This window comes from Ranitomeya imitator, chromosome 1 (genome assembly GCF_032444005.1).
Source record: "Ranitomeya imitator isolate aRanImi1 chromosome 1, aRanImi1.pri, whole genome shotgun sequence".
In the NCBI taxonomy this organism is placed as follows: domain Eukaryota; kingdom Metazoa; phylum Chordata; class Amphibia; order Anura; family Dendrobatidae; genus Ranitomeya; species Ranitomeya imitator.
In genome coordinates this window covers 980158524-980180228 of record NC_091282.1, presented here as the reverse complement: position 1 = coordinate 980180228, position 21705 = coordinate 980158524, and the positions used below count along the sequence as shown (strand labels likewise).

Below are 21705 nucleotides of genomic sequence, written 5' to 3'. Positions count from 1 at the left end.
GATCTGTCTATCCATAGACAGGTGTTTTGGTTGAACTTGTACAAGTATGGCATTAATGTCACGTGGGGAACAAATTGTCAAAAAGAAAAAGTCAGTGTGATCTCACATGCCTTTCAGTAATACAGCAGCTCTTACAGCACGTACACATGTAGAAGACCCTCTAATCACGGGGTCTAATTGTTGTAAGTAGTAACCTATCGGTCTCTGTTTCTTTCCATGTTGTAGTGTCAGTACTGCGGTAGCATGTCCACCTTGCTCTGTGCAAAATAAGAAAAATGGCTGATCATAGTTTGGAATGTCTGACACAATGAGCAGCTTGAGAGAGTGGAAGGAGTCAATTGCTTCTTGAGTGAGATTGTAGGGTTCTGATGGCAAACAGTCATAGAGTGGGTGCATCATTTGTGAAGCAGACCTTATCCAAGGCCTACAGTAGGTCACCAAAGCTAGAAAAGTGCGTAGATGCTGGTGTGACCTGGGTAAAGGGAGATTTGTATTGCCTGTTTTCTGTCTTCAGTCAGGTGTCTTGTACCTTCAGCAATACAATGTCCTAAAAATGTCACCTTTTGTTTGCAATCACGTGAGACTCTGCAACCCTTTTCTGCCAAAAAAAACACAGCAAGGAAACTGTCTGGTCCGGGCAGCAGAGCAAGAGGTCATCCACGTACTGTAATAGTACAATCTGTGGATGAGGTGGTTGCCACTGCTCAAGAATCCCTGCCATCGCTGTTGAATAGATGGTTGGGGAGTTCTTTTCCCCTTTGTGGGAGGTCCGTCCAACAGTATTGTTTACCTTCGTGAGTGAAAGACAAAAAATACTGACAGTCAAAGTGCAGTGGTACAGAGAAGAATGCATTTGCCAAATCAATAACTGTGAAACATTTTGATGTCGCTGGGATTTGTGACCGTACGGTGTGTGTATTAGGGACAGTTGAGGTCACACTCACTGTAACATCATTAATAGCTCGTTAGTCATGAACCATTCTGTAAGTGTCAGGGGAACCCTTGGGTCCTTTTTTTTCTTAATGGGATACAAAGGGGTGTTGCAGGGGGAATATCTCTGCACTAGAACCCCTGCCTTAACATACTCTTTAATATTCCTGCTCAGGTCCATTGATTTGACTAGACTTAAGGGGTATTGCCTTAACCAAAGAGGAGTGATTACTTCTCATGATTTATCATGACAGGGGGAATGGGCAGCCGACACATATCAGATTTTCCCCTTGCCTAAACGGTGTCTGGTACCTGACTCTTTTCCCTGTCCTCAGACATTCTGGTGTCAGGTGTTACTTTCACTACTCTTGCCATATACACCATTTCTGCAATATTACACAAGTGTTTATATAAGTCACACATTAATGTCCAAATATTTATACCCGTATTTGATTGGGTAGAGTACCCCTTAAAAAAAACTAAATTTGATTCACAAAATGTTACCAAAAGAAAATTATATATATATAATTACGAAAGATACTGAGTCATAAAATGGGGGAGCACAATGCCATAGGCCACAGCAAAGCACAAGCTTATTCTAAGAAAGTAGCAGCCCTATATAAATCCATAACTAACAGTTCCGAATACAAAAAGAAGGGATTTGAAAAATGCCAAATATCAATGCCAGTTGCTTGCGATAAGGTATAAGAACTGGAAAAGACAAATAAACAGTGACTATGGTTTGAGCCAATATAATGAATGGCTAAAAAACTATATATCATATGAAGACAACCTACAAATACACAGTAACTATACCATCTTTGTGTAAGGAAACTACTAAAACTGGCAAATGAATGGAATTAAGTGTAACTATAATAGGGCATGATTTACCTGTGGTATAATGTGCACGTGGAAGACCCTGGCGTCCATCTGCCCCAAGTGTTTATATGAAAGTGGACTTGTGACTGTAATACCCTCAGGAGAGCACTGTATAGTGGTCTAGACAGCACTCAACTCTGCTCCCAGCAAATTCATAGGGGTATTGTCACTAACAATAAGTTTGTAAGCACCTCTTGGCTGTCTCGTGACTCTAGTCTTTTCTTGTTTAGTCATAGGGGCTTCAGTCGCTTGTCCCCCTACCCTCATATATTCCACAGTCTCGTCAGTAATCATGTCTGGCAGTATCAAGTCTTTGTGTACTAGTCCCAGCTGCCCCAGTGTCGGTCAAGAATTCTGTCTATTTCCCTCCCAGCATTGGTATGGTGGTCCTCAAGGCAGGACCAGGTCCGGAGGGGACAATAACAGGGCACAAATTTGTCACTGGGTTGTCAGTTTCCTAGTCTGAATTGGTCTGAGTGTCCGTTTTCTCCACAATTCCAGCACTTCACTGTTTCTAAGTCCTTAGGTCCCTTACTACGTCTCTACTGTTTTCCTCGTTTTCCAGCATACATGACACGTTGTCTTATTGTCCTAGTTTCTTCAACTCCTGAGCAACCTTCAGGAGGTCTTTGGATCTACATTTCTCCATTTAGGTCTGGCTGTCTGTACTGCGTCTTGTAAGCCTTTTGTCATACCGTCAATGAATGTATTTACCAATATTTTAACATCAAGTGGGTTTACTGGACTGTACCCCATGTCTGCCCATTTCAGCTGTAACCGTCAAGAGTACATCTCTACTCTCTCTCCTTTAGTCACATCTGTAAAAGTCTTAATTTGCATCCTAGTACGTCACCTGCTTTGGTGCTCACCAACTCTCTAGGTCTGCTCAGGTGCACTTATACGTCCATCATATTGTCTTTGTCTGTAAAATGGGAAAGGCTTGTTCTCAGGGTCAGCCAATTATTTTAGCGTAGCTGGCTAGTCAGAGGGCTTCCAGGGATAATACTCCTGTATCTGTGTTACACTACCTGATATGGTTGGTTCTCTGGTGGTGGGGGTGACTAGATGACCGGTTGGCGGTGACATGACATGCTGGTCTACAGCTCCTTCCCAAAAGGATTACTGTCAGCTTACTCCCTAAAGTTAATGTCCCCACTACCCACAATCCTGTGTCAGCTTCTTATGTCACTGCATGTGATCTTGTCTGGAGAGGATTCAGTGTAATTCACTTAGGTTGGGTTACATCACAAATCATACAAGTATTTCTCCAGTCTGGGTTTGTCTGACCGCAATGTTTACAAGTCCATCTGTCTTGTCTTGGTCTCTGGTTATACAAAGGTATGACCGTAGCAGTAGTGTGTCGGTCATAGTCGGACTTTTGAGCATCAAAACATTCATAATACACCTTACTACCGTCCTGCTGCACTCTCTCAGATGCCATTTATTCACATGCTATTTTCCTCATTTGTCTGTGCCTTTTTGAACATCCAAACATCCATCCACTCACTGGCATTTTTGCCTGTTTCAATATTGGTCTCACATCTTTCACTGCTTCCTTTCTTTCTCTATCTCTTACAATCTCTATAGCGGTTCTGGATCCCATTGGGGGCCCTGACTGCACACAGAATAAGTTGCCCATGGCTTCAACTTATCCGCTCAGACACTCACCTCTAAAAATGCCCTTTATTAGTGTGCCTTGCCTTAAACCAGGGTTGCAACACGTGACAAGTCAGAGTGAGTGTCAAGGTTTAGCGAGCAGGTTACACCACCTACCACTCGGTAGACCTAAAGGATTCTAGCGAGCAGGTTACACCACCTACCACTCGGTAGATCAGCTGGCTAGCACAGCTCCATGGAACGGCAAGGTTACACCACCAATTTGCCGTAGGCTGACTATAGCAGGTTACACCACCTACTACAGCAGCCGTGCAGTTGGCTACCTCCTCTGTTGATCCTCAATTTGCTATATATACATATCAATTACTCAACTTGAAGCAGGTGAATCTTTTACCAATCTTTTCAATCACTTACAAGCTTCCTCTAAAACTAGGCACAATTCTTTCACTTTCAAATTCCAACTTCAATTGTACAACATTCCCTTTTTCTTCAATACCTACAGTACTTATTGCTTTAAACACAAATCTCTCAGCATGTACTAAACCAAAGACAGAGAAACATTAGAATGCAGCTATGTGGCCCCCCTTCCTCTGGCCCACAGCACAAAAGGGAGAAATGTCAAGCAAGTCGCGCAGGGGCTCAGCTTACCCCTCCCATCAGCGCTGATAAGAGCTTGGTGAGTCTTACACACACAGAAACAGAATGCAGCAGTTTTCAGACTTAACCTCTACAAAACATTCATTCTCTCGGAATTAAAAACAGTTTCTCTATACAGGCAGATCACTGCATAACTTGAATAAGCTGATTCTGACCGCGTCCGGCCAAAACACATATAGAAACCTATCCAATGTCAAACCATACATAACACGGGTTTCACTGAATCTCAGATGTAAATTAAATGTACATTAAAAATATCCACAACTCATTCGTCCTGGACAATTAACAACAGTTAGATAAGTAATTATACTTATGTGATCACTCATACATACATGCTCATTCAGGGATTGTTGTTTCTTTTCCTTTCACTTTCAGTTGATTTTTACAAGAAGAAAATCCCTTATCTCAATCACTCCACCTAATTCAGCTCAAACTGCGTTAAGAAGCAATATTTTATACCATTTACACATAATGCATTTCAATGTAACTCATGTAGCCCCCACCATCACCCAGGGTCATACTTTATTTACCATAACCCAGAATATGCTGTACTGACTCTTGAGAACATACATGATAAGAAGTACAGTCTCCTTGAAGAGGAGACCGTCAGACTACTGAGTCAACAGATTCTAGTAATTCTAACACTTAAAGGCAAAAGGCACTTAAAGGCAAGGTAGCTAAAGGCAAACTATTAACCCTTCTATATCAACACTAACACTAGTGTGCTCCAAGTGTCCGTTCCGGTGTGCACACAATGTAATGCAAGCTTGTTTTGATGCTTGGATCTTGCAAGTCTGTGGCCACCGCTCAATGCATCAGGAAGTGTAGCAAGTGGCTTCAGTGAGGAGAGTGCGCTGTGACGCACACATTATGTCTTATTATGTATGTGTTGATTCCACACTCCTTTTCTACATTGAAACCACTCGTGGGGTGAACAAAAACAGGCAGAAACCAGACGTTAGAAGACGTTAGATCACGCTCGCAGCCACAATATGTGCATACCTGGTGCAAGTGCAGGTATGCAAACAAATTTTAGACAATACTCACTCTTACCAATGGAGCACTGCAATCAAGTTGAAGGATTGGCTTTAACATGCAAATTGGGGAGCGTACCTGTGCACCAAGACATATGCCATGCTAAGGGTGCACCAAATTCTTCTCATTTACATATTAAAAATAAAAGATTTTTAACAAAATATTAAGTTAAACTGTATAAGCCTAGTATTTTTTTATAGGGGTTATGTCTCCTCTATACATTTTTAAGAAGTTTAATTAACCCCTTGACGACCAATGCTGGATTTGTCCTACCGCTTGTAGTGGATTCCGGCGGCCCCCGCACCTTTTCCAGCACATGTCAGCTGTTTTGAACAGCTGACATGTGCCACTAACAGCCTTGGGAGGAATAACGATCCTCCCATGGCTGTTAACCCATTAAATGCTGCAGTCAAATGCTGACAGCGGCATTTATCATGCATTTCTAGCAATCGTGCCAGAAATCCACCCATCGGTGACCCCGTCACGTGATCACGGGTAACCGATGGGTTGGCATGAATGACAATCAGAGGTCTCCTGCAGACGATTATGGTTGTCACTGCCAGACTGCTATGAGCGCCACTCGGTGGTCAACGCTCATAGCAAGTGAGGTATTTTGCTACATGCAGACGATCTGATCATCGCCTGCATGTAGCAGAGTCGATCGGGTTATGGCAGCTTCTATTCTCCCATGGAGACTATTGAAGCATGCCAAAAGTTAAAAAAAGGCTTTTAAAAATATAAAAAATATATAAAAGTTCAAATCACCCCCCTTTCGCCCCATTCAAACGAAAACAATAAAAAAATCAAACATGCACATATTTGGTATTGCTTGATCTATCAATAAAAAAGATTAACCTGATCACTAAACGGCATAGGGAGAAAAAAGTCAAAATTCCAGAATTACGTTTTGTTGGTCACCGCAACATTGCATTAAAATGCAATAAGGGGTGATCAAAAGATCATATCTGCACCAATATGGTATCATTAGAAACATAAGCTCAGCGTGCAAGAAATAAGCCCTCACCCGACCTGAGATCATGTAAAAAGAAGACGCTACTGGTATCGGAAAATGCTGCAATTTTTTTTTTTATCAAAGATTGGAATTTTTTTTCACCACTGAAATAAAAAAGAACCTTGAGATATTTGGTGTCTATGAATTTGTAATTACCTGGAGAATCATAATGGCAGGTCAGTTTTAGCATTTAGTGAACCTATTAAAATAGCAAAACAAAAAACAGCTGTGGGATTGCACTTTTTTTTATTTCAACGCACTTTGAATTTTTTCCCGCTTCCAGGGCACGATATGTTAAATCCAATGGTGTTGTTCAAAAGTACAACTTGTCCAGCAAAAAGCAAGCCCTCACGTGGCCATATTGATGGAAAAATAAAAACGTTATGGCTCTGGGAAGAAGGGCAGCAAAAAACGAAACCGCAAAACCAAAATTACCTCCGGACATGAAGGGGTTAACCCCTTTCTGACATTAGACGTACTATCCCGTCGAGGTGGGGTGGGCCCCTATGACCACCGACAGGATAGTACGTCATACGCGATAGGCCGCGCTCACGGGGGGAACGCGGCCTATCGCAGCCGGGTGTCAGCTGACTATTGCAGCTGACATCCGGCACTATGTGCCAGGAGCAGTCACTGACCACTCCCGGCACATTAACCCCGACACACCGCGATCAAACATGATTGCGATGTGCTGGCGGTACAGGGAAGCATCGCGCAGGGAGGGGGCTCCCTGCGGGGTTCCCTGAGCCCCCCGCAGCAACGCGATGTGATCGCGTTGCTGCGAGGGTCTCCCTACCTCCCTCCCTGTAGCAGCCCCGGATCCAAGATGGCTGCGGCATCCGGGTCCTGCAGGGAGGAAGGTGGCTTCACAGTGCCTGCTCAGAGCAGGCACTGCGAAGCCTGCAGTGCTCTTGAGACAGATCGGTGATCTGACAGAGTGCTGGGACAAAGTAAAAAAGTAAAAAAAAAAATTTCCAAATGTGTAAAAAAAAAATAAAAAAAAATATTCCTAAATAATGAAAAAAATATTTAGTATCGCTGCGTCCGTAACGAACCCACCTATAAAACTGGTCCACTAGTTAACCCCTTCAGTAAACACCGTAAGAAAAAAAAAAAAACGAGGCAAAAAACAACGCTTTAGTATCATACCGCCGAACAAAAAGTGGAATAACACGCGATCAAAAAGACAGAAATAAATAACCATGGTACCGTTGAAAACGTCATCTTGTTCCGCAAAAAACGAGCTGCCATACAGCATCATCAGCAAAAAATAAAAAAGTTATAGTCCTGAGAATAAAGCGATGCAAAAATAATTATTTTTTCTATAAAATAGTTTTTATCGTATAAAAGCGACAAAACATAAAAAAATGATAGAAATGAGGTGTCGCTGTAATCGTACTGACCCAAAGAATAAAACTGATTTATCAATTTTACCAAACGCGGAACGGTATAAACGCCTCCCCCAAAAGAAATTCATGAATAGCTGGTTTTTGGTCATTCTGCCTCACAAAAATCGGAATAAAAAGCGATCAAAAAATGTCATGTGCCCGAAAATGATACCAATAAAAACGTCAACTCGTCCCGCAAAAAACAAGACCTCACATGACTCTGTAGACTCAAATATGGAAAAATTATAGCTCTCAAAATGTGGTAACACAAAAAATATTTTTTGCAATAAAAAGCGTCTTTCAGTGTGTGACGGCTGCCAATCATAAAAATCCGCTAAAAAACCCGCTATAAAAGTAAATCAAACCCCCCTTCATCACCCCCTTAGTTAGGGAAAAATTTAAAAATGGATTTATTTCCATTTTCCCATTAGGGCTAGGGTTAGGGCTAGGGTTAGGGTTAGGGCTTGGGTTAGGGCTACGGTTAGGGCTAGGGTTATTGTTAGGGTTAGGGCTAGGGTTAGGGTAAGGGCTAGGGTTATGGCTAGGGTTAGGGCTAGGGTTATGGTTAGGGCTAGGGTTAGGGTTAGGGCTAGGGTTAGGGTTAGGGCTAGGGTTAGGGCTAGGGTTAGGGTTAGGGCTAGGGTTAGGGCTAGGGTTAGGGTTAGGGCTAGGGTTAGGGCTAAGGTTAGGGTTGGGGCTAGGGTTAAGGCTACAGTTAGGGTTGGGGTTAAAGTTAGCGTTAGGGTTGAGGCTAAAGTTATGGTTAGGGTTTAGATTACATTTACAGTTGGGAATAGGGTTGGGATTAGGGTTAGGGGTGTGTCAGGGTTAGAGGTGTGTTTAGTAGGGTTGAGCGACCTTGACCTTTTTAGAGTCGAGTCGTGTTTCGCGAAACCCGACTATCTTAGAAGTCGAGTCGAGTGGAGTCGGCCGATTATCGCGAAAAGTCGGGTATCGCCCGAAACACGAAACCCAATGCAAGTCAATGGGGGAGCATAGTCGGCAGTGAGTGGAGGCCAGGAAAACACCTACACTGCCCATTTTAATGGCAAAAACATCCATTCTTGTTACAGAAGCTTGTCAATCGTAATTTACCTTATAATAATTGGAAGGCATTTGAAATTGGGGGTCATTTGGCTAAAGTTGTGGGGGGTAGGGCTGGTTCAAGTAATTAGTGGGCCCAGGAAATCTGGAACACGTCACGGCAGTGGAGCAGGGAGAGGTAAGTATTTCAACTTTGCAAGTGCTGAGATCCTGAGCAAGCAGGGGGGGCCCACTCGTTGGCATTGGCACTGGCACAGGGCCCCTCAAAGTACAGCGGTGTGTTTGCACGGCGGGGGCGCCTCCCACCGGCAGCAACACTTTTGCGTACTATGAGAGGCCCTGTGCCAGTGACGTCGCCAACTAGTATTCCTCCCCCCACCTGATGAAGGAACCTGCACTTTCATCTGCACCTTCCTCTTTGTCCCCGTGTAAGGTGGTATGGTATGCGGGAAGAGGAACCTGACTTTCAGCAGGGTCACAATCTTGCTGTGTAGCGTGCACGGGGAATTTTGCGTTATGGGTCAATGTACCAGCAGACTCATCTATCACTGGCTGGGCAATGGGCAGGATGAGGAGGAAACACAGATATAGGCCCAAAGAATAAAGTGGACTAAATGCAGTTCAAAATTGGTAACACAGGACTAACCAGGGGGCATTGCAGTGGAGGACAACTGGAATGAGAGGCTGACACAGAGAGTAGGCCCAAATCAGTAAGTAGTCGAAATGCAGTTCAAAATTGGCAACCGTAGTAAACAGGCGGCACAGTTTTGTTCAGCGGAGGAGAACAGCAAGGAGTGGCAGACACCGATAGTAGGCCCCAACCCAACTAGTAGGCCAAATGCAGTCTAACATTAACAACTACTTAACGAGAGCCTGAAAATGGAATTTCAGGACAGGAAACCAGGAGAACAGCAAGGAGCGGCAGACACTGTTAGTAGGCCCCAAACCAACTAGTACGTCAAATGCAGTTGTTCCATTTAACCACTATTTAACAAGAGCCTGAAGATAGAAGCTCAGGAAAGGCAACCTGGAGAACACCTTGGAGTGGAACACACCGTGTCTACACCCCATACCCAATTTGTAGGCCTAATGCAGTGTAGTTTCCAACAACTACTAAACGAGAGCATTAAGATCGAAGCAATGGCGAGGAAACCTGGGGAACACCTTGGAGTGGAACACACCATCTCTCTACACCCCATACCCATTTTGTAGGCCTAATGCAGCGTAGTTTCCAACAACTACTAAACGAGAGCATTAAGATCGAAGCAATGGCGAGGAAACCTGGGGAACACCTTGGAGTGGAACACACCATCTCTACACCCCATACCCAATTTGTAGGCCTAATGCAGTGTAGTTTCCAACAACTACTAAACGAGAGCATTAAGATCGAAGCAATGGCGAGGAAACCTGGGGAACACCTTGGAGTGGAACACACCATCTCTCTACACCCCATACCCAATTTGTAGGCCTAATGCAGTGTAGTTTTCTACAACTACTAAACGAGAGTCGGAAGACCGAAGCAATGTGGACGAAACCTGGGGAACACCTTGGAGTGTAACACACCATCTCTCTACACCCCATACCCAATTTGTAGGCCTAATGCAGTGTAGTTTTCTACAACTACTAAACGAGAGTCGGAAGACCAAAGCAATGTGGACGAAACCTGGGGAACACCTTGGAGTGGAACACACCATCTCTCTACACCCCATACCCAATTTGTAGGCCTGATGCAGTGTAGTTTCCAACAACTACTAAACGAGAGCCAGAAGATCGAAGCAATGGAGAGGAAACCTGGGGAACACCTTGGAGTGTAACACACCATCTCTCTACACCCCATACCCAATTTGTAGGCCTAATGCAGCGTAGTTTCCAACAACTACTAAACGAGAGCATTAAGATCGAAGCAATGGAGAGGAAACCTGGGGAACACCTTGGAGTGGAACACACCATCTCTCTACACCCCATACCCAATTTGTAGGCCTAATGCAGTGTAGTTTTCTACAACTACTAAACGAGAGTCGGAAGACCGAAGCAATGTGGACGAAACCTGGGGAACACCTTGGAGTGGAACACACCATCTCTCTACACCCCATATCCAATTTGTAGGCATAATGCAGTGTAGTTTCCAACAACTACTAAACGAGAGCCAGAAGATCGAAGCAATGGAGAGGAAACCTGGGGAACACCTTGGAGTGTAACACACCATCTCTCTACACCCCATACCCAATTTGTAGGCCTAATGCAGCGTAGTTTCCAACAATTACTAAACGAGAGCATTAAGATCGAAGCAATGGCGAGGAAACCTGGGGAACACCTTGGAGTGGAACACACCATCTCTCTACACCCCATACCCAATTTGTAGGCCTAATGCAGCGTAGTTTCCAACAACTACTAAACGAGAGCATTAAGATCGAAGCAATGGCGAGGAAACCTGGGGAACACCTTGGAGTGGAACACACCATCTCTCTACACCCCATACCCATTTTGTAGGCCTAATGCAGTGTAGTTTCCAACAACTACTAAACGAGAGACTGAAGATAGAAGCTCAGGAAAGGCAACCTGGAGAACACCTTGGAGTGGAACACACCGTCTCTACACCCCATACCCAATTTGTAGGCCTAATGCAGTGTAGTTTCCAACAACTACTAAACGAGAGCATTAAGATTGAAGCAATGGCGAGGAAACCTGGGGAACACCTTGGAGTGGAACACACCATCTCTCTACACCCCATACCCATTTTGTAGGCCTAATGTAGTGTAGTTTCCAACAACTACTAAACGAGAGCCTGAAGATAGAACCTCAGGAAAGGCAACCTGGAGAACACCTTGGAGTGGAACACACCGTCTCTACACCCCATACACAATTTGTAGGTCTAATGCAGTGTAGTTTCCAACAACTACTAAACGAGAGCATTAAGATCGAAGCAATGGTGAGGAAACCTGGGGAACACCTTGGAGTGGAACACACCATCTCTCTACACCCCATACCCAATTTGTAGGCCTAATGCAGTGTAGTTTTCTACAACTACTAAACGAGAGTCGGAAGACCGAAGCAATGTGGACGAAACCTGGGGAACACCTTGGAGTGTAACACACCATCTCTCTACACCCCATACCCAATTTGTAGGCCTAATGCAGTTTAGTTTCCAACAACTACTAAACGAGAGCCGGAAGATCGAAGCTCAGGAAAGGCAACCTGGAGAACACCTTGGAGTGGAACACACCATCTCTCTACACCCCATACCCATTTTGTAGGCCTAATGCAGTGTAGTTTCCAACAACTACTAAACAAGAGCCTGAAGACAGCAGCTCAGGAAAGGCAACCTGGAGAACACCTTGGAGTGGAACACACCGTCTCTACACCCCATACACAATTTGTAGGCCTAATGCAGTGTAGTTTCCAACAACTACTAAACGAGAGCATTAAGATCGAAGCAATGGCGAGGAAACCTGGGGAACACCTTGGAGTGGAACACACCATCTCTCTACACCCCATACCCATTTTGTAGGCCTAATGCAGTGTAATTTCCAACAACTACTAAACGAGAGCCTGAAGATAGAAGCTCAGGAAAGGCAACCTGGAGAACACCTTGGAGTGGAACACACCGTCTCTACACCCCATACCCAATTTGCAGGCCTAATGCAGTGTAGTTTCCAACAACTACTAAACGAGAGCATTAAGATCGAAGCAATGGCGAGGAAACCTGGGGAACACCTTGGAGTGGAACACACCATCTCTCTACACCCCATACCCAATTTGTAGGCCTAATGCAGTGTAGTTTTCTACAACTACTAAATGAGAGTCGGAAGACCGAAGCAATGTGGACGAAACCTGGGGCACACCTTGGGGCGGCAGACACCGTTAGTAGGCCCTACCAAAGTTGTACCCCAAATGCAGTTTTAAAATTCCTAGAGGCTGAAAACAAGACTATTGACGCTCAGCTTTTTTCAAAGGAACACAGCTGAATTGAGTGGCGCAGACAGACACAGGTAGTAGGCCTTAAACCAAAAATTGTGGCTCACTGCAGCTTAAAAAAAGTTACAGGGGTACACAGGCAGCATTGCTCTGGGCAGTGGAGGACAATTTCAATAGTGGACCGCAGACAGACTATGTACGCCTACTATTAAAAAATGGATGCTCTATGCAATAAAAAATAGGTTCCAGGGGTACACGGGCAGCAGTGGTCTGGTCAGTGTAGGAGTAGTAGAAAGAAGGGACCGCAGACAGGCTTCGAAGGCCTAACATAACAAAATAGGGCTGTTGGCAATTTAAAATTGGTTCCAGGGGTACACGGGCAGCAGTTGAATGGTCAGTGGAGGCCTAGTGGAAGGAGGGACCGCAGACAGGCTTCGAAGGCCTAACATAAAAAAATAGGGCTGTTCGCAATTTAAAATTGGTTCCAGGGGTACACGGGCAGCAGTGGTCTGGTCAGTGGAGGTCTAGTGGAAGGAGGGACCGCAGACAGGCTTCGAAGGCCTAACATAATAAAATTGGACAGGCTGTAGGCACTTTATAATTGGTTCCAGGAGTACACGGGCAGCAGTAGACAGGTCAGTGTAGTAGTAGTTGAAAGAACGGGCCGCAGACAGGCTTCGAAGGCCTAACATAATAAAATGGGCTGGCTGTAGGCAATTTAAAATTGGTTCCAGGGGTAGACGGGCAGCAGTGGTCTGGTCAGCGGAGGCCGATTGTAATGAGTGTCTGCCAGTTAGTAGTCCAAAACAATAAATAAATGTGAATGTCTCGCATTAAAACAAAACAAAAACACTAAAGGGTGCAATCATTAGGTTCAGGGGTGGGATCCTCTGCGTAGTTTCAGACCTACTAATTTAGCGCAAAGTATTTACTGTGGTAAATAGAGGACACTGCCCCTGACTATGTTAAGTACCATCATACATGTCAACACAATGGTATTGTCAGTGGCAGGAATGGAAGGATTTCAGCGCATAGACTAAACATTGGTGGAAGTGTGAGAGATAACTGTGGAAGTGGTAGAGCAATGTTTGACCTGGGGTTGGGTGAACTCTCTTGTGGCCGGTGGTACAGGCCCAGGGCCCCTCATGTTACAACAGTGTGTCTGACGTTGGGTGCGCACCACCACTGCCAGAGACACTTTATTGTACTATGAGGGACCCAGTGGCAGTGCCGTCGACCAAAAGCGGGCACACCCACCTCTTCAGACAAACAGCACTCTCACGGGTGCTGGCGCCAAGTGGCGATACCACGGCCCCGTGTGGGGAGTTTGGCCATTTAGGGAGGTGTAAACATGTCGTATGCTGGACAATCAGGTGCTGCAAATTACGAGATTGGAAAAGTCATTCAGAATAGCCCACAGGCAAGACCTTTTCATAGGAAAGCTAGGTGTCGGCCGGGCAAGGTGGGGCAAAAGAATGCAAAATCCAGTTGTGGTTCATTTTAATGAATGTTAGATCATCAACATTTTGGGTAGCCAGACGAGTCCTTTTTTCGGTTAATATTGAACCTGCAGCACTGAATACTCTTTCTGATAGGACACTAGCTGCCGGGCAAGCAAGCTCCTGCAATGCATATTCTGCCAATTCTGGCCAGGTGTCTAATTTTGATGCCCAGTAATCAAATGGGAATGACGGTTGAGGGAGAACATCGATAAGGGATTAAAAATAGTTAGTTACCATACTGGACAAATGTTGTCTCCTGTCACTTTCAATTGATGCAGCAGTACCTGTCCTGTCTGCGGTAATAGCAAAATCACTCCACAACCTGGTCAGAAAACCCCTCTGTCCAACGCCACTTCTAATGTGTGCACCCCTAACACTCCTGGTCTGCTGCCCCCTGGAGCTCGTGTGAGAACGATCACGTGCGCTGTGTGCTGGGAATGCCTGAAGCAAACGGTCAACAAGAGTTGATTGTTTGGTTGCTAATATTAGTTCCAAGTTCTCATGTGGCATAATATTTTGCAATTTGCCTTTATAGCGTGGATCAAGGAGGCAGGCCAACCAGTAATCGTCATCGTTCATCATTTTAGTAATGCGTGTGTCCCTTTTGAGGATACGTAAGGCATAATCCGCCATGTGGGCCAAAGTTCCAGTTGTCAAATCTGCGGTTGTGATTGGTTGAGGGGCAGTTTCAGGCAAATCTACGTCACTTGTGTCCCTCAAAAAACCAGAACCCGTCCTTGCCACGCAACCAATTTCCAGTGCCCCCGGGAAAGCTTCCTCATTAAAAATATACTCATCCCCATCATCCTCCTCGTCCTCCACCTCCTCTTCGCCCGCTACCTCGTCCTGTACACTGCCCTGACCAGACAATGGCTGACTGTCATCAAGGCTTTCCTCTTCCTCTGGTGCAGATGCCTGATCCTTTATGTGCGTCAAACTTTGCATCAGCAGACACATTAGGGGGATGCTCATGCTTATTATGGCGTTGTCTGCACTAACCAGCCGTGTGCATTCCTCAAAACACTGAAGGGCTTGACACATGTCTTGTATCTTCGACCACTGCACACCTGACAACTCCATGTCTGCCATCCTACTGCCTGCCCGTGTATGTGTACCCTCCCACAAAAACATAACAGCCCGCCTCTGTTGGCACAGTCTCTGAAGCATGTGCAGTGTTGAGTTCCACCTTGTTGCAACGTCTATGATTAGGCGATGCTGGGGAAGGTTCAAAGACCGCTGATAGGTCTGCATACGGCTGGAGTGTACAGGCGAACGTCGGATATGTGAGCAAAGTCCACGCACTTTGAGGAGCAGGTCGGAGAACCCAGGATAAGTTTTCAATAAGCACTGCACCACCAGGTTTAAGGTGTGAGCCAGGCAAGGAATGTGTTTCAGTTGGGAAAGGGAGATGGCAGCCATGAAATTCCTTCCGTTATCACTCACTACCTTGCCTGCCTCAAGATCTACTGTGCCCAGCCACGGCTGCATTTCTTGTTGCAAGAACTCGGACAGAACGTCTGTGGTGTGTCTGTTGTCGCCCAAACACTTCATAGCCAATACAGCCTGCTGACGCTTGCCAGTAGCTGGCCCATAATGGGACAACTGGTGTGCAACAGTGTCAGCTGCTAATGGAGTGGTTGGCCGACTGCGGTCTGTGGAAGAGCTGTCGCTTCTGCAGGAGGATGAGGAGGAGGAGGAGGGGGTGCGAACGCCTACAGCCAACTGTTTCCTAGACCGTGGGCTAGGCACAACTGTCCCGAAATTGATGTCCCCTGTGGACCCTGCATCCACCACATTCACCCAGTGTGCCGTGATGGACACGTAATGTCCCTGGCTATGCCTACTGGTCCATGCATCTGTAGTCAGGTGCACCTTTGTACTCACAGATTGCCTGAGTGCATGGACGATGCGCTGTTTAACATGCTGGTGCAGGGCTGGGATGGCTTTTCTGGAAAAAAAGTGTCGACTGGGTAGCTCATAGCGTGGTTCAGCGTACTCCATCAGGGCTTTGAAAGCTTCACTTTCAACTAACCGGTAGGGCATCATCTCTAACGAGATTAGTCTAGCTATGTGGGCGTTAAAACCCTGTGTACGCGGATGCGAGGATAAGTACTTCCTTTTTCTAACCACAGTCTCATGTAGGGTGAGTTGGACTGGAGAGCTGGAGATCGTGGAACTTGCGGGTGTGCCGGTGGACATGGAAGACTGAGAGACGGTTGGAAAAGGTATTGTTTCCACCGGTGCCCTAGATGCAATATTTCCTCCTACAAAACTGGTGATTCCCTGACCCTGACTGCTTTTGGCTGGCAAAGAAACCTGCACAGATACTGCCGTTGGTGCAGAAAATGGTGGCCTTACAGTGACGGAAGGGATGTTGCGTTGCTGACTAGCTTCATTGGCCGAGGGTGCTACAACCTTAAGGGACGTTTGGTAGTTAGTCCAGGCTTGAAAATGCATGGTGGTTAAATGTCTATGCATGCAACTTGTATTGAGACTTTTCAGATTCTGACCTCTGCTTAAGCTAGTTGAATATTTTTGACAGATGACTTTGCGCTGATCAATTGGATGTTGTTTAAAAAAATGCCAGACTGCACTCTTCCTAGCATCGGATCCCTTTTCAGGGATTGCAGACTGAGCTTTAACCGGATGGCCACGCTGTCCTCCAACAGGTTTTGGCTTTGACACGCGTTTTGGGCCAGATACGGGCCCGGCAGATGGAACCTGTTGCGATGTTGATGCCTGCTGCGGCCCCTCCTCCACCTCCGCTTCTGAACTACTGCCGCCTGCACCCTGTTCCCCCAATGGCTGCCAATCGGGGTCAACAACTGGGTCATCTATTACCTCCTCTTCTAGCTCGTGTGCAACTTCGTCTGTGTCACCGTGTCGGTCGGTGGTATAGCGTTCGTGACGGGGCAACATAGTCTCATCAGGGTCTGATTGTGGATCAGTACCCTGAGAGGGCAATGTTGTGGTCTGAGTCAAAGGACCAGCATAGTAGTCTGGCTGTGGCTGTGCATCAGTGCACTCCATGTCAGAATCCACTTGTAATGGGCATGGCCTGTTAACTGTTTCACTTTCTAAGCCAGGGACGGTATGTGTAAAGAGCTCCATGGAGTAACCCGTTGTGTCGCCTGCTGCATCCTTCTCTCTTGTTGTTGTTTTTGCTGAAGAGGACAAGGAAGCGACTTGTCCCTGACCGTGAACATCCACAAGTGACGCGCTGCTTTTACATTTACCAGTTTCAGAAGAGGAGGCAAAAGAGCTAGAGGCTGAGTCTGCAAGGTAAGCCAAAACTTGCTGTTGCTGCTCCGGCTTTAAAAGCGGTTTTCCTACTCCCAGAAAAGAGAGCGTTCGAGGCCTTGTGCAGCCAGATGACGAACCTGGCTCCACAGCTCCAGACTTAGGTGGAATATTTTTTTTCCCATGACCACCTGATGCTCCACTACCACTACCATCATTACCAGCTGACAATGAACGCCCACGGCCACGACCTCTTGCACCAGACTTCCTCATTGTTTTAAAAACTTAACCAAAGTAACTTTAGTTGTTGCTGTCAAACAACTTACACGGTGACCTATAACTTCAGTATGATTTCAATATCCCTTTACAGGTTGGTGAGACCACAAGGAAAATCAGGCACAATGTTACACACTCTGTTTTCTGTGGCACCAAATCACAGAGATGCCACACACGCAGGACTGTCACTCAAGCACAAATGTCAATATTAATCTCCCACTGTTTTATTTATTTTATTTTTTTTCAGGGAGACTTTAGAAACAAAATTTAAAAAAATGATTTTTTTCAGGAAGAATTTAGAAACCAAATAAAAAAACAAAAAAAGGCTTTCTATGGCCCACTGAGTGAGAGATGGCACACACAGGAGTCAGGAGTGGCACACAAGCCCAAAGGCCAATATTTTTCTCCCACTGATTGATGTAGTGATTTTTTCAGGTAGATTTTGGAACCCAAATCAAGCAAAAAAAAAAAAAATAGGCTTTCTATGGCCCACAATTTGAGAGAGAGAGAGAGAGAGAGAGATGGCACACCCAGGAGTCAAGACTGGCACACAAGCCGAAAGGGCAATATTAATCTCCCACTGTTTTATTTTTTTTTTTTTCAGGGAGACTTTAGAAACAAAATAAAATAAAATGATTTTTTCAGAAAGAATTTAGAAACCAAATAAAATAAAATGATTTTTTCAAGGACAATTTAGAAACCAAATAAAAAAAATAAAATAAAAGCTTTCTATGCCCCACTGAGTGAGAGATGGCACACACAGGAGTCAGGAGTGGCACAGAAGCCCAGAGGCCAATATTTTTCTCCCACTGATTGATGAAGTGATTTTTTCAGGTAGATTTTGGAACCCAAATCAAGCAAAAAAATAAATAGGCTTTCTATGGCCCACAATTTGGGAGAGAGAGAGAGAGATGCCACACCCAGGAGTCAAGACTGGCACACAAGCAGAAAGGGCAATATTAATCTCCCACTGTTTTATTTTTTTTATTTTTTTTCAGGGAGACTTTAGAAACAAAATAAAATAAAATGATTTTTTCAGGAAGAATTTAGAAACCAAATAAAATAAAATGATTTTTTCAAGGACAATTTAGAAGCCAAAGAAAAAAAAAAGAAAAAAAAAAGGCTTTCTATGCCCCATTTAAAGAGAGATGGCACACACAGGAGTCAGGAGTGGCACACAAGCCCAGAGGCCAATATTTTTCTCCCACTGATTGATGTAGTGATTTTTTCAGGTAGATTTTAGAACCCAAATCAAGCAAAAAAATCAATAGGCTTTCTATGGCCCACTGAGTGTTAGATGGCACACACAGGAGTCAGGAGTGGCACACAAGCCCTGAGGCCAATATTTTTCTCCCACTGATTGATGTAGTGATTTTTTCAGGTAGATTTTAGAACTCAAATCAAGCAAAAAAATAAATAGGCTTTCTATGGCCCACTGAGTGAGAGATGGCACACACAGGAGTCAGGAGTGGCACACAAGCCCTGAGGCCAATATTTTTCTCCCACTGATTGATGTAGTGATTTTTTCAGGTAGATTTTAGAACCCAAATCAAGCAAAAAAATAAATAGGCTTTCTATGGCCCACTGAGTGAGAGATGGCACACACAGGAGTCAGGAGTGGCACACAAGCCCAGAGGCCAATATTTTTCTCCCACTGATTGATGTAGTGATTTTTTCAGGTAGATTTTAGAACCCAAATCAAGCAAAAAAATCAATAGGCTTTCTATGGCCCACTGAGTGAGAGATGGCACACACAGGAGTCAGGAGTGGCACACAAGCCCTGAGGCCAATATATTTCTCCCACTGATTGATGTAGTGATTTTTTCAGGTAGATTTTAGAACCCAAATCAAGCAAAAAAATAAATAGGCTTTCTATGGCCCACTGAGTGAGAGATGGCACACACAGGAGTCAGGAGTGGCACATAAGCCCTGAGGCCAATATTTTTCTCCCACTGATTGATGTAGTGATTTTTTCAGGTAGATTTTAGAACCCAAATCAAGCAAAAAAATAAATAGCCTTTCTATGGCCCACTAAGTGAGAGATGGCACACACAGGGATGGCACTGTAGCAGAAATACCAATCTTAATCTCCCACAAAAAAAAAAAAAAAAAACAGGGACTGTCCTACAATTACTATCTCCCTGCAGTAATCTCAGCCAGGTATGGCAGGCAGCAATAAGGAGTGGACTGATGCACAAATTAAATAAAAAGTGTGGACAAACAAACAAGATAGCTGTGCAGAACGGAAGGAACAACAGGATTTGTGCTTTGAAAAAAGCAGTTGGTTTGCACAGCGGCGTACACACAGCAATGCAGCTATCAGGGAGCCTTCTAGGGCAGCCCAATGAGCTACAGCGCTGAGAAAAAAAAATGTAGCTTCCACTGTCCCTGCACACCGAAGGTGGTGTTGGACAGTGGAAATCGCTACAGCACAAGCGGTTTGGTGGTTAATGGACCCTGCCTAACGCTATCCCTGCTTCTGACGAAGCGGCAGCAACCTCTCCCTAAGCTCAGATCAGCAGCAGTAACATGGCAGTCGGCGGGAACGCCCCTTTATAGCCCCTGTGACGCCGCAGACAGCAAGCCAATCACTGCAATGCCCTTCTCTAAGATGGTGGGGACCAGGACCTATGTCATCACGCTGCCCACACTCTGCGTTCACCTTCATTGGCTGAGAAATGGCGCTTTTCGCGTAATTGAAACGCGACTTTGGCGCGAAAGTCGCGTACCGCATGGCCGACCCCACACAGGGGTCGGATCGGGTTTCATGAAACCCGACTTTGCCAAAAGTCGGCGACTTTTGAAAATGAACGACCCGTTTCACTCAACCCTAGTGGTTAGTGTTACTGTTGGGATTAGGGTTAGGGGTGTGTTTGGATTAGGGTTTCAGTTATAATTGGGGGTTTCCACCGTTTAGGCACATCAGGGGCTCTCCAAACGTGACATGGCGGCCGATCTCAATTCCAGCCAATTCTGCGTTGAAAAAGTAAAACAGTGCTTCTTCCCTTCTGAGCTCTCCCGTGTGCCCAAACAGGGGTTTACCCCAACATATGGGGTATCAGCGTAGTCAGGACAAATAGGACAACAACTTTTGTTGTAGATAAGTTCCCTGGGGTTCTAGTTTCCAATATGGGGTCACTTGTGGGGGGTTTCTACTGTTTAGGTACATTAGGGGCTCTGCAAACACAATGTGACGCCTGCAGACCATTCCATCTAAGTCTGCATTCCAAATGGCACTCCTTCCCTTCCGAGCCCTCCCATGCGCCCAAACGGTGGTTCCCCCCCACATATGAGGTATCAGTGTACTCAGGACAAATAGGACAACAACTTTTGGGGTTGAATTTCTCCTCTTACCCTTGGGAAAATACAAAACTGGGGGCTAAAAAATAATTTTGGGGGGAAAGTTTTTTATTTTTTATTTTCACGGCTCTGCGTTACAAACTGTAGTGAAACACTTGGGGGTTCAAAGCTCTCATAACACATCTAGATGAGTTCCTTCGGGGGTCTAGTTTCCAAAATGGTGTCACTTGTGGGGGATTTCTACTGTTTAGGTACATTAGGGGCTCTGCAAACGCAATGTGACACCTGCAGACCATTCTATCTAAATCTGCATTCCAAATGGAGCTCCTTCCCTTCTGAGCCCTCCCATGCGCCCAAACAGTGGTTCCCCCCCCCCACATATGGGGTATCAGCGCACTCAGGACAAATTGGACAACAAATTTTGGGGTCCAATTTCTCCTGTTACCCTTGGGAAAATACAAAACTGGGGGCTAAAATATAATTTTTGTGGGAAAAAAATTTTGTTTTATTTTTATAGTTCTGCATTATAAACTTCTGTGAAGCCCTTGGTGGGTCAAAGCGCTCACCACACATCTAGATAAGTTCCTTAGGGGGTCTAACTTTCCAAAATGGTGTAACTTGTGGGGGGTTTCTACTGTTTAGGTACATTAGGGGCTTTGCAAACGCAATGTGACACCTGCAGACCATTCCATCTAAGTCTGCGTTCCAAATGGTGCTCCTTCACTTCCGAGCCCTCCCATGCGCCCAAACAGTGGTTCCCCCCACATATGGTGTATCATCACACTCAGGACAAATTGGGCAACAAATTTTGGGGTCCAATTTCTCCTGTTACCCTCGGGAAAATACAAAACTAAGGGCTAAATAAATAATTTTTGTGGGAAAAAAATTTTTGTTTTATTTTTATGGCTCT

The 21705-nt window shown here is 45.2% G+C and overlaps 1 protein-coding gene across 4 annotated transcripts in view; it reads left to right on the top strand.

Moving 5' to 3' along the window:
* Positions 1 to 21705, top strand: part of PRDM5 (PR/SET domain 5) — a 511159-nt gene that overhangs the window by 89750 nt on the left and 399704 nt on the right. The window lies entirely within an intron of this gene.